The sequence below is a fragment of the Heliconius melpomene genome, chromosome 9 (genome assembly GCF_056956725.1).
Source record: "Heliconius melpomene rosina isolate 202511_hmr_F chromosome 9, ASM5695672v1, whole genome shotgun sequence".
Lineage (NCBI taxonomy): Eukaryota > Metazoa > Arthropoda > Insecta > Lepidoptera > Nymphalidae > Heliconius > Heliconius melpomene.
In genome coordinates, this window is record NC_140397.1 from 7,597,346 (window position 1) to 7,608,572 (window position 11,227).

Sequence of the window (11,227 nt, forward strand, 5' to 3'; positions counted from 1 at the left end):
TTTGCTTAAATCTATATCCTACACATAGTAGAGTGTTACGACAGAACAAGGAATGTCAGCGGAAAGACACTACTCATATTGACAGCGTTAAAGAGTCCGTTAGAAGAGTGAGAAAATGAAAATACGAAATATTTCGTGTCAAGTAGGAATCGAATCTACAACCTGTCGCTTTAACAATCGCACTAGGTCTCTAATTATTTAATCTTCTTAGACATTGAAAAGAACTATCATTTTTAAACTATAATCTAATCTATAACCATAATAGTATAGTAAAAAGGAACCAATACTCCATATATAAGTTACAGCTTTCTACAAATACCGCGGCTCCGATAAAAGCCCGGCTATTTTTAACTATGAAGTGAACCGAGATAAATAATCTTAATTAAAATTATTTATTTCCATATAAGGTAATGGGGAAATGGTCTTGTTTAATCATTGAGAACGGTAAGCAATGTAATGAATGGCCAAGATTACGATCGGTGTTATAAAAAGGTGTGATTTTACTCCCTATGGCACAGTGGTAAAATGTCCACATTTGAAGCTCTCTAAATTTGTTAGTAATATGTTTTTTTCTCAGCTTTCATTTAGTCAGCATATAACAGGTTAAAGAAAGAATTTAATATCAAAATACTTAATTTTTCGTTTTCCGCCCAAATTCGAGACATTAAGCGTTGATTGGCAAAATTCAACACCGTTGACTGTCCTTATTATACTTCTTTTGTAATAATTTTTTATCTAATAATAGTGCTAATAATATCATGGCGCATTTTTAACTTATAAAAGATGACGCAGTGACGAGTGTAAGTTAAAATTTATATCTTCAATCTGTTTACACAAAGTACAAAAATTTGGGAGGAGAGGAGTGGGAAACTGTATGTCAACTTATCACTAGATTCCCTCAACAGGCTGAGGAAATCCAGTGTTAAGATACACACTTCCCTACCGTACGGGAAAAAACGCAAATATGCAAAAAAAACAATAACAATTCCAATCTTAAGAACTGTCATTTTATAATTTAAAATAACCAGCTTCTAAAAAGTAATTACACTATTTAAAATATATTTAACAAGAAAATTAGGTAGCATAGTATTTAGAATTTATGGCAAGTGTATAAAAATGAACAAGTTAGTCGAGTCGCGGTAAGGTGAGGTGCGCCCGCGCATCCCACGCGCAGCCTTGGGACGCCAACGCTGGCGTTTCCGATATTCTAAACTGACTGCTTTCTATGAAAAACAATATTAAAATTATTTATTACTTAGTAAGATTTGTTTTTGATTGGTTGTTAATAGTTTTTAAGCTATCTTTGTGACGGCGTTGAACTGCAAACGAGGTGGTTGTAGATTCGATATCAATTCCATGATTGAATTATATTTTTTATATTATTTTATTTCCTAACTAATGTAGACATAATGCAGCGTTAAGTCCCGTTACTTGAAATGAATTATATAGTATTTTAAAAAAAAGCAAGTTAGCAGCGGGCGTGAAAAGCATAGAACAATTTACCGTACAGTCTTAAACGTCTAACAGCAAAAAAAAATATAATATATATTTAGTAGTATAGTGCTGTTTTTAAATCGTTTTCCTTATTAGCTATCATAATTTATTTATTTAATATATTTTAAATCTCACAAGCTAATCCGATTGTATAGTAATAGTCAAATTTGTAGTGTAAACACAACCTTATACTTAATTATATCAAATTAGTGTTCCGCTTGCGGCTTTGCTCGTTCGGAGTACGTTATATGTGGGTATCATACCCAGATATAAAGCTATCTTATCTATATCTTTCGACTAACTAACTTTAAAAAACACATATTATAAAAATAAGTCTATTTTAGTCTCTAGAAGACTAAACTAGACTTAGACTAAATAGAGATAAAGCTTACTCAACCATTAACTAAGACTAGCTAATAAAAAAATAATCCATATAAATGTTTCACATTATTATTTAACATTAGAAATCGTTCATCGAAAGTGAGATAAAGTAAGTAAATACGCTTAATGTTATTAGTGTGTAAGGTCGAGGTTTCTCTAGTTAACGCCCTTTTTACTTTCGCTTTAGTTTTATTTGGAGAACAGTTTTTATTTCTACTGTCCCTTATGGCACAGCGGCACATTATCGGACTGTAAAGGTAACGGTTGCGGGTTCGCTATTACGCTTATACAATTTTTCAGCTTCACGCCGTATCCCGCAGATAGCAGGATAGTCAAAGAGAACCTGTGAACCTAGTGATAAGACATTCCGTTCTCATTCCCCCACTTTCGCAAGAGAATCTGCGATGTTGAGTTCTGTTACTAAACAATGCTTGGAAGTGCGGCAGAAAGTAAAGAACTGATTGTCTTAACACTTAAACTGCTGTGCGGGATTAAGCGTGAAACTGATAAGAAAAATCTTACACTATTTTAGTTATATTAGTTAAATTCTAAAACAGTCATACAAACCCGCGGCTGGCAACTAGTGACTAAGGTCGATATTAGTCACGCAGCTCACGGCCATGCCTTATACGATACAGGCACCGCGTACAGACCGACAAACATCTTTATTATATTAATATAAATGTGCTTTCCGTTTTAAAATTACAACCATATTGTAGAACTATAGTGGGGCTTGGTTGAAAATAAACTGGTTATTTTTAATATTTTAATTGTTATTCCACACTTGGAAAAGAATAATATTTTTTTTGGAATAGGTATGAACATATTGAACGTAGCAGGATTTGAACCAAAAATTTATTTTTTTAAAAGCATATAAGAATTTCGTTGTAGTTTGAAAAGAACGTATGACTTAATAGTGAGAGAGCTAGGATGGTTTCCAAAAAGCGCAGGTTTTTTATTTGTATTTAAATAGTTTTTTTAATTAAATTATAGACGGCTTATTTGTCTTACTGGAATTTTGCGTTTCAGTGAAATCTGTCAAATTAAAGTTTTAACCTAATTTTTTTCACTCTTATATGTTTAATAATACTTAAGAATATTATTATTAAGAACCATTCAGTAAAGCTGAAAAATGCTTTACAAATCTGGACCACAAATAAAAATACCTCCAAAATTCGAAATGACAAATATAAAATGTTTCACAAGAGTGCTTACTATATAAAGATAAAGAGAAAAAGTTAACATGTTACTTAAAAAACAATATTATTTAAATTAAAAAAAAATACATAGTGACATGTCACATTCACGCAGATAAGTTATCTTGATTTCCAAAGTAAAAGGTAAAAAGTGGTATTTTTTTTTAAATAAAACACTTAATTTTTACAACACTTTCACTTTAAATATGTAAGTAAAATACTTATTTCTTAATTAATTACATGAATTCTTATTGCATCTGTTCGTGCAGTTGTCCTAATTACTAAACTATATTCAAATGTGTTTCTTTTTATGCAAAGAAAACTTTAAAATTGATGAATTTATCTATTTTCCTTTTCTCCGTTCATTCTAAATTAATTAAATGATTTTTATTAAGAAAAATATTTTTACCTACTTTAAAAAACAAAATTTCTTAGTATTTAATCTCCGAATAACGTACACAAACCACGTTTATCAATCTATTACTATAAAAATAATGATGAAACTTTAACAAACCCAACAAAAGATAACCATTTTTTGCGTCCTCCAAACCTGCATCCCATTCAACACAAATCTATTGATAATCATAAAAACTCCACCCTCAATAACTGTCAGTTCAATAAAAAAACAATTAAGAACCCTCACACGTTCGACACTCGAAGCGTATCCGCTACCACCGACATACATCTACAAAACTACTAGTTACCTAAAAACCACCCTTGTGCTTCTCATCCATAGAGTCCCATACAAAAAAATGTAACATTTTATTTAATTTGTAAATATATTTGGAACTAATATCATCTTTATGTTAATTTAGAATAGATTGCAAGTTTGTTTGTCCGTCTATCATTCAATTCAGCTTTCAGATCAGGAAATGTAAGGAAAAAGATTCTGTTACTATATTTATTTTGTGGTGCTCCTTCGACTACCTCTCGTATCGTACTATCAGGTTATTAAATTTTATACTACAATTGGTTTTCATTTTTAATGTAATATATGGACGAAGTTTTTGTATTAAGGACTTACTTTTTTAATATGGGTGTCTGTTTGTCTGTCATATGAAATTATAATTGATCTAACTTGTTCGATTTTTTCATTTAAATTTTACATTTTTTTCATATTATTTATATATCTCTTACGAGTATTTAAAAAGTATTGTAATCTTTTATTTACATAAAAAGGTTTCTTCTAATTAATATGAGCTTATATTCATATATTCTATAATATAATCTGTGAAAAAATAATCGATCCAGATAAGATTTCGTGATAACAATAACTTCATACATTTAATATGGAACTAGTGTTTATGAACCGGATTTAGCATACAGCTGTTAAATAGAATGGGATCAAGAAATTGGAAGAATTTAGTAAAGGAATTGGAAGAATTTAGTAGATTCTAGTATTTTGATTTCAATACCATATATACTATGTTCTCTCTGCCTACACTGCTGACATTTCTCTATGTAGAGAAATTGCTTGCTGGGTTTACGTAACTCAACGTCATATTTTATTTAAGAAGATCAAAGAAACTCTGTACTTATACATGTAATAGTAAATATTCCTTAGAATGAGAACCAAAATGTCTAGCTAGACGAGTGCAACTGCGCCAGAGTACCTCTCCGTTTCAATTGCAATAAATGAAACAGCTTATTTCGTGTCAAGTTAATGTATGCAAATATAAATTGGATTTAGGAATCTAAAGTTACTTTTAATTAAGCAAGTAGTCATTTGAAAAAGATTATAACATAATTCAGATTAGTTTACACTGGATTCGATTCCACTATCACTTAACACGCAATGCCTCGATACTTCGGCGGAAGTCTTAAAACTAAGTTCCCAGGTTCCCTTTGCCTACCCTAGTTACGCTTTGTGGAATACTACATGAAGCTAAACATATATTACCTTATATTTATTTAAGGTGTACCTAAATAATATGATAAAACAAAATTATTTTTTTTACTTTGAATCAGTAGTTCCTGACATTAGCGCGATGAATCAAACAAACAAACTTTAGATTTATATTATTTTTATAGATATAGACTTTCGCCATACGAACTTTAAAAACTGATACCAGAATATTTGTTAAAGCAATAACATTAAGGGCTTTCTAGCAGATAAGAAAATGGCCATTTTCGTAAAAAATGTTGATATACCGGAAACATTTTACGGAAAAGCGATTGATTTGAATTTAAATGTACTTATAGACCTCTCTTTTTTAAGTAATCGTTCGTTCCTTCGCCAATATTAAGCTTTTACGATTTTCAATTGCAATCGCTGTATACGATTGCTTTTTCAATATTTTTTAAGCATTCAAACTAGGGCTATCCCTTTCCCTTCCAGCTTCACGTTCAATATTAGTGTAAGACAGGGTTTCTTAAACTATGGGTCGCGACCCCAAAAGGGGTCGCGTAGCAAAATTCTGGGGTCGCGAGAGATTTTAATATCAAATATTTATATATACCATTTTATAACATCACTAGAGTTGGTGGATTTTTGTATGTTTCAAAACGAATTCTAAAACTATATATTTCCACATGTATATGTATATTGTTACCTAATAAATAAATCATCAAAAAATATTAATTTATTTTTCTTTTATATTTGTATGGGGGGTCGTTAAGAAACTCGCAATCATAAATGGGGTCGTGAATGACAAAAATTTAAGAAGCCCTGGTGTAAGACACTCTTTTCTCTATTTTCAAACAACAAAACATCGATATAACATACATCTTCGATAAGATTTGAACCTACGACCCATTTGTATTAAAGTACAGTCTATCCCCGCAACGACTATCACATAAAATAAGAATATTCATTCAATTTAGAAAATTAATATTTAGTTAACGTTTTTAGCGTTTGATCTATTTCCCGACGAGGAAGCGATGGCCCTTAGAATGTGACCCAGCTATATTTATTCGACGTAGCAAAACGCACCTTCCGTTGAGTTTGTAACCGACATCCGCCATTTCAAAACTATTTTTCTATGTTTTTTTTATTAGTTTTTGGTATTTTAACAAGATGATGTGTTTAATTAGGTGTATTATATAGAATAAAGTTTTCTTTGTTTAGTTTTATTTTTATAAATATGTCATGAATAGAATTAACTAAAATAATAATAAAAAATATTTTAAGATGGACTGTGTCATACACAACTTTTAGTTATTTCCATTTGACAACGCGAGCGATGTCACAGTTAAGAACTAGTTTAAAATATAATTAACATAAAAGGGATTTCTTTGAACACAAAACCCACTAACCCAAAAATACATCATTTAATGAAACAAAATGCTTATGAATTATTCATAAAGCCCTATTCGGATCAATCGATTCTCGATATAACCTGACAAAGTTAAATGACAGCATCCGGCCACTAATAGTGACTGAGTCAAATGACTTTCGCCTTTCGTAGGGTTATATTTGTAATAGTTACAATCGCATCGTTTATCAATGTTTTGAACTGTGATTTCTCTTAATTTTGGTAGTCAATATCGATTTCTTACGGTATTCGAGTTAAGATTATTATAATTATATTTTATGATGTTATGTTATTTATAAATATGTTAAGTCTAATGAGAATTTCTTAATAAATATTTGTATATGACATTTGTAAGATAAGTTACTTTAAATGTAGGTATTAAAATTTCCATAATAATGATTAAACTCTTGTCTTGTTTTGGAAAATCTTGTATTTAATGATTTTGAGACATTAAGAATTCTTATAATAAAATATTTGACAAACGAAAGGCTACCTACAATTACTATTTAAAAGTGCATATCTAGAGACAATCTATGTAAAGCCACGCCTTCTAAGCGTCTACCTTATATTTCCAATGTTATAGTATAGTATACTTAAAATAAATTAAATTGCATTATGAAAAATATTGTTATGGTTATCGTAGTACGGTACAGGCGTAGTAGTGGGTTCAAATTCCGATTAGCTTTCTAGTTTCATTCTGTGTCTTGTATAAAACAGGAAAGACGGAGGAACCTAGTGTTAATAGTGCCGCATTTTCATCGCACTTCTAATTTTTTATTTTTTCCTGTGACCAGAGCAAAGAAATAAAAAAATATTTTTTTCAAGTAGGAATTGAACCCATAGCCACCGCGTTTACTATCAGACGCTGCACACCATAACCGCCTTTACGTTTTCGTCCTTCATTATGTCTAAGAAAAATACTGACTAATAATAAACCAAAATTAATAATAAGAAAAATACTAGGGATAACAGGATAATGAATAACCAATTGTATAAAATTAGTAATAAACCGAATTATTATTCTTTCACATATGAATAAAATGGTAACTCATTTATAGTATTTCGTTTATCTTTCATTTATATACTTAACGTGTATTTCCTTTACTTAACACTTCATTTTCAAAGTTTAATGTAAATTCGCAATTATTATATTATATATATATTTTTTATTGCACATATAAGAAAATAGTAAAAAAACAGTTGAAAAGTTATGTTTACAATGGCGGACTTATTTCTGAAAGAAATCTCTTCCAGCCAACCTATGGAAGTGAATGAGTGCCAAACAGCGGAATAAGAACACAGTGCCATCAAAAAAAATTAAATTAATTATTAAAAATAAAAAAATATTATATTAGTGTTTATTAATCTTAAGTACTATTTGTACTGATATATGAGTAATAAAACATAATACATGAAACCTAGATGATGTAACATCGTCTAGGCTTTGAACCCACTACTCCACATTGGTTTATTATTAAACATTAAAAAAGTATATTACATTTATGAGAATTCTAGTTATTAAATTATATTATATTTATATTTATTTTATTTATTTATTTATAACAAAGTATGTACATTAAAATTAATTATTCTTCGCGGTCTTAAGCCCGAAATATAGGATAAACCTATAGATAGGATAAACTTCCACATATCCCAATTTTTTAATCAAACCCATGACCATCAACTAAATAAACAAAATACATTTCTAACAACGTTTCTTTTTGATGGACGTATAAAAAAACACGTTTGCCTAATAAATATTAAAAAAGTGTAGTACCATTTAATTTTAGTGTAGGCTGAATAGTTGTATACGTATGTACGTATAATCGTTAAAAGCAATAGTTGACATTGACAGCTACAAGTGAGTTGTCAGATATACCAGTTAATTTGCATCCCACGCGACTGTTTCTGTTATAAAGACTTTATATATAAAGTTAACTATTGGTTTTGTAAATTATTTATATAAATATATGTATAATTCGATATATTTCTAGCTACAAGTGGGGGCTAGGTGGTCCGTGCTCACAACAGGGAAGTCTGTTACCCACTCCATAACATTTACTAACAAAAATGAAGCCTGAAAATTAAAGAATTTTTTTTATACAAAAAGATTAATTTAAATTTAACTAAGCCAAGGGCAAGCCAAAAATTACTCCAGATACATCCCTGTAGATATAGGTTCTAGGTTCAAAGACATAAATTAAAATAAATAAAATATGTATTTTCAAAAACACTCAAGCTTTTAGGTTTTTGTAAATATTGGATCAACTGTCTATTTTTTGTTAAAAAATATCAATGTAGCGATTGTGTTAAATATTTAACGTTTAAATTTTATATCCTATTTTTCCTATAACTTATTTTTTAGATAAGCAATGTATTTTTTTCTCTACTTGGAAATTATTATGAGTTCAAATTATAAATGTTTACTGTATCTAATTATTGTACATTAAGATCAAAAAAGTATCAATACGAAAATTATATCTTTTGATAAAAGAAATGGAATTGATAAATATCGATTTTCCCAAACACAGTATATCTAACCTAACTATATGACACAACCTTGCGAGTATCTTAATAGGTATTTTATCTAAAACTAAACGTAATCAGATTTTTATATAAACTGCTATCTACTGATAACAGCTAATGTATGTACATACAAATCTGAATGGTTCTTTTATATTTACAATCAATTTTCTCGATAAAATTTGCAAAAATATACACTAATTTTAGTCTTAACTAGTTCTTTCTTTTTTATACTGTATTACTTAGTAACAGTAGTTTTTCCTAAGGTAGAGAAGTAATTTTATATGACCTAAAGTACTAATTATCATATCTTATTCGTTGTAAATTTACTATCTTACGTATAAATGTTTACGTCCATTTTTTATCTAATGATAAATTTTATTATGATGAAACAGTGGCTTTCATTTTTTTTCTCGCGAAGGTAAAATTATAAGAAAAGAATAATATTAATAATACTACCATACCGCTACCGCTACCATATAAACAAACTTCATTTTGAATAATTTAAAAATCTAACGACTCTATCCAAGGTGACACTGTCGACAATATAATTTATGCGCACAAAACCAAACAAATATATTTAATAAAATAATTTCAATATCGTTAAACACAATTTTCAAATGATCTCCACTTAAAAATGTAGAGAAAAACACAAATACCAAAAAAAAACACTTAAGCGAAATTCTCTATTTTTAGCAAAGGCGACACTACTGAAAACAATTTTACACTTTTAAATACAAAAATTAGCAACGGTTAATTCATAACACATCCGTTTATCCGTATTACATAATAAAAACAAAAGTGACATACTTAAATCAGCAAATTGTAAACGTCAAAATTTGCCGCGCGCGCGTCTATTTACTTTTTTTTTCAGCGACGCGTGCTAACAAGCTTAGCGTCGTGAGCGTACTGCCGCGCGTCCTTCGACTTTCACTATAAGCGAATAAATAATACTTAGTGTATGGCTAACTTTAGTTCAGCTTAGGCGCGGTCTGAATGCCTAACTAAAACTTTATTGTTATAATTGTTTGATTTTAATATTATTTTTAATTATTTTTTTCATTCAATTTTATTTCTATTTTGCTATTTGTTGCTGTATATTAACGATTATTTTTGATTCATTCCTATAAGAGTTTAAAAATGTCTGCTATATTGAATTTTATTAAATAAACTTTTGATATGACCTTATTTTTTTGCTTTTAATTCAAAATTATTGTTAAATTAAAAGATATTATCAAAAAATAAATAAAATTTTACATAATTAAAAAGTTAACAAACTACTTCATTAAATGAAAGATATATTTAATTATTTTTCTTTTTTCTCATAAGCCAATCAACCATTTTTTATTGCAATGCTCGTTGAGTTTATAATATATGTTGATGTCCAAATTTAAGCTTAGGCGGATTCAGATCAAACTGTCAATATAATAAAAACAAATAAAGTAAATTAAGTTAAGTTTTGACAAATAAAAATAAAACAACATTTTTCTTTGAAATAAAAGAAAATTATGGTAAAACGCTCTATACTGAAAACTAATACATAAATACATGTCATGTTATTCTAGAAATGACTATTGTATTTAGATCAATGGAAATCTTTAAACACGTGTTTCCAGTAAATACCGAAGAAGCTGCGGAAATGCTTACATAAAAGACTTATACGATGTGAGAAATCATACAAACAAACAAACAAAAAGACCGCCATCGTGTGTACTGAATACAAAAGTCACATTATAATACAGGGCACGTCGCGTTATATAACTAGGTAAGTTAGCTGCATATTTCCTCTAGATTTGCATTTACTTTGTGTTTAAAGTAGTTTAGTTATGTTATTACAGTAGCGTGTTTACAGCTTACTTTTTAATCTGTGCGTATTTTATTTGGAAGTAAGTTATTATAAGTACGATGTTTATTATAATTGCTAATTATTATGAGCTAAAGCTCATCAATTGCATTATTTTTTTGATAAGTATAATAACTTTTGTAGAGGCGCAGTTATAATATTTATAGTTATTTTCAGATTCTTCTTCTTTCTAGTCGTTTTGAGCTTTACAGAATGGTTGACGTCGTTTTAAGGGTTGGCGGTACACCTCATCATTCAACGCTATGGCTTAACTAATATCTGCCTGGCAGGTATACTCGTTGACAGAGTCGCATGGCAGATCTGCCTTCTGCCGCTGCGTTCAACTCTACCTTTTATTACAAAGATGTTACATGGAAGAATCTTTCTGGCATGATATATATGCATAGGCATATTTCGACCATGGAGTACAAACATTTTTTAATGCCTAGTTCTCGGAGAATGGATTTGTTGCTTCTAAATTACGTGCTGTTTTTAGTAGAAAATTATTAATATTAAAAAATATATAAAAAGAAACC

At 29.2% G+C, this 11,227-nt stretch overlaps 1 protein-coding gene across 2 annotated transcripts in view; it reads right to left on the minus strand.

Annotated features, from left to right (window-relative positions):
* The window catches only part of form3 (FH2 domain-containing protein formin 3), an 81,297-nt gene extending 71,515 nt beyond the window's left edge, over window positions 1-9,782 (minus strand). For both annotated transcript variants that reach the window (XM_085190321.1, XM_085190320.1), the window contains exon 1: window positions 9,659-9,782. The gene's annotated coding sequence lies outside the window, so the exon portion shown is untranslated. The remainder of the gene's footprint in view (window positions 1-9,658) is intronic.
* Window positions 9,783-11,227: the final 1,445 nt, after the last annotated feature.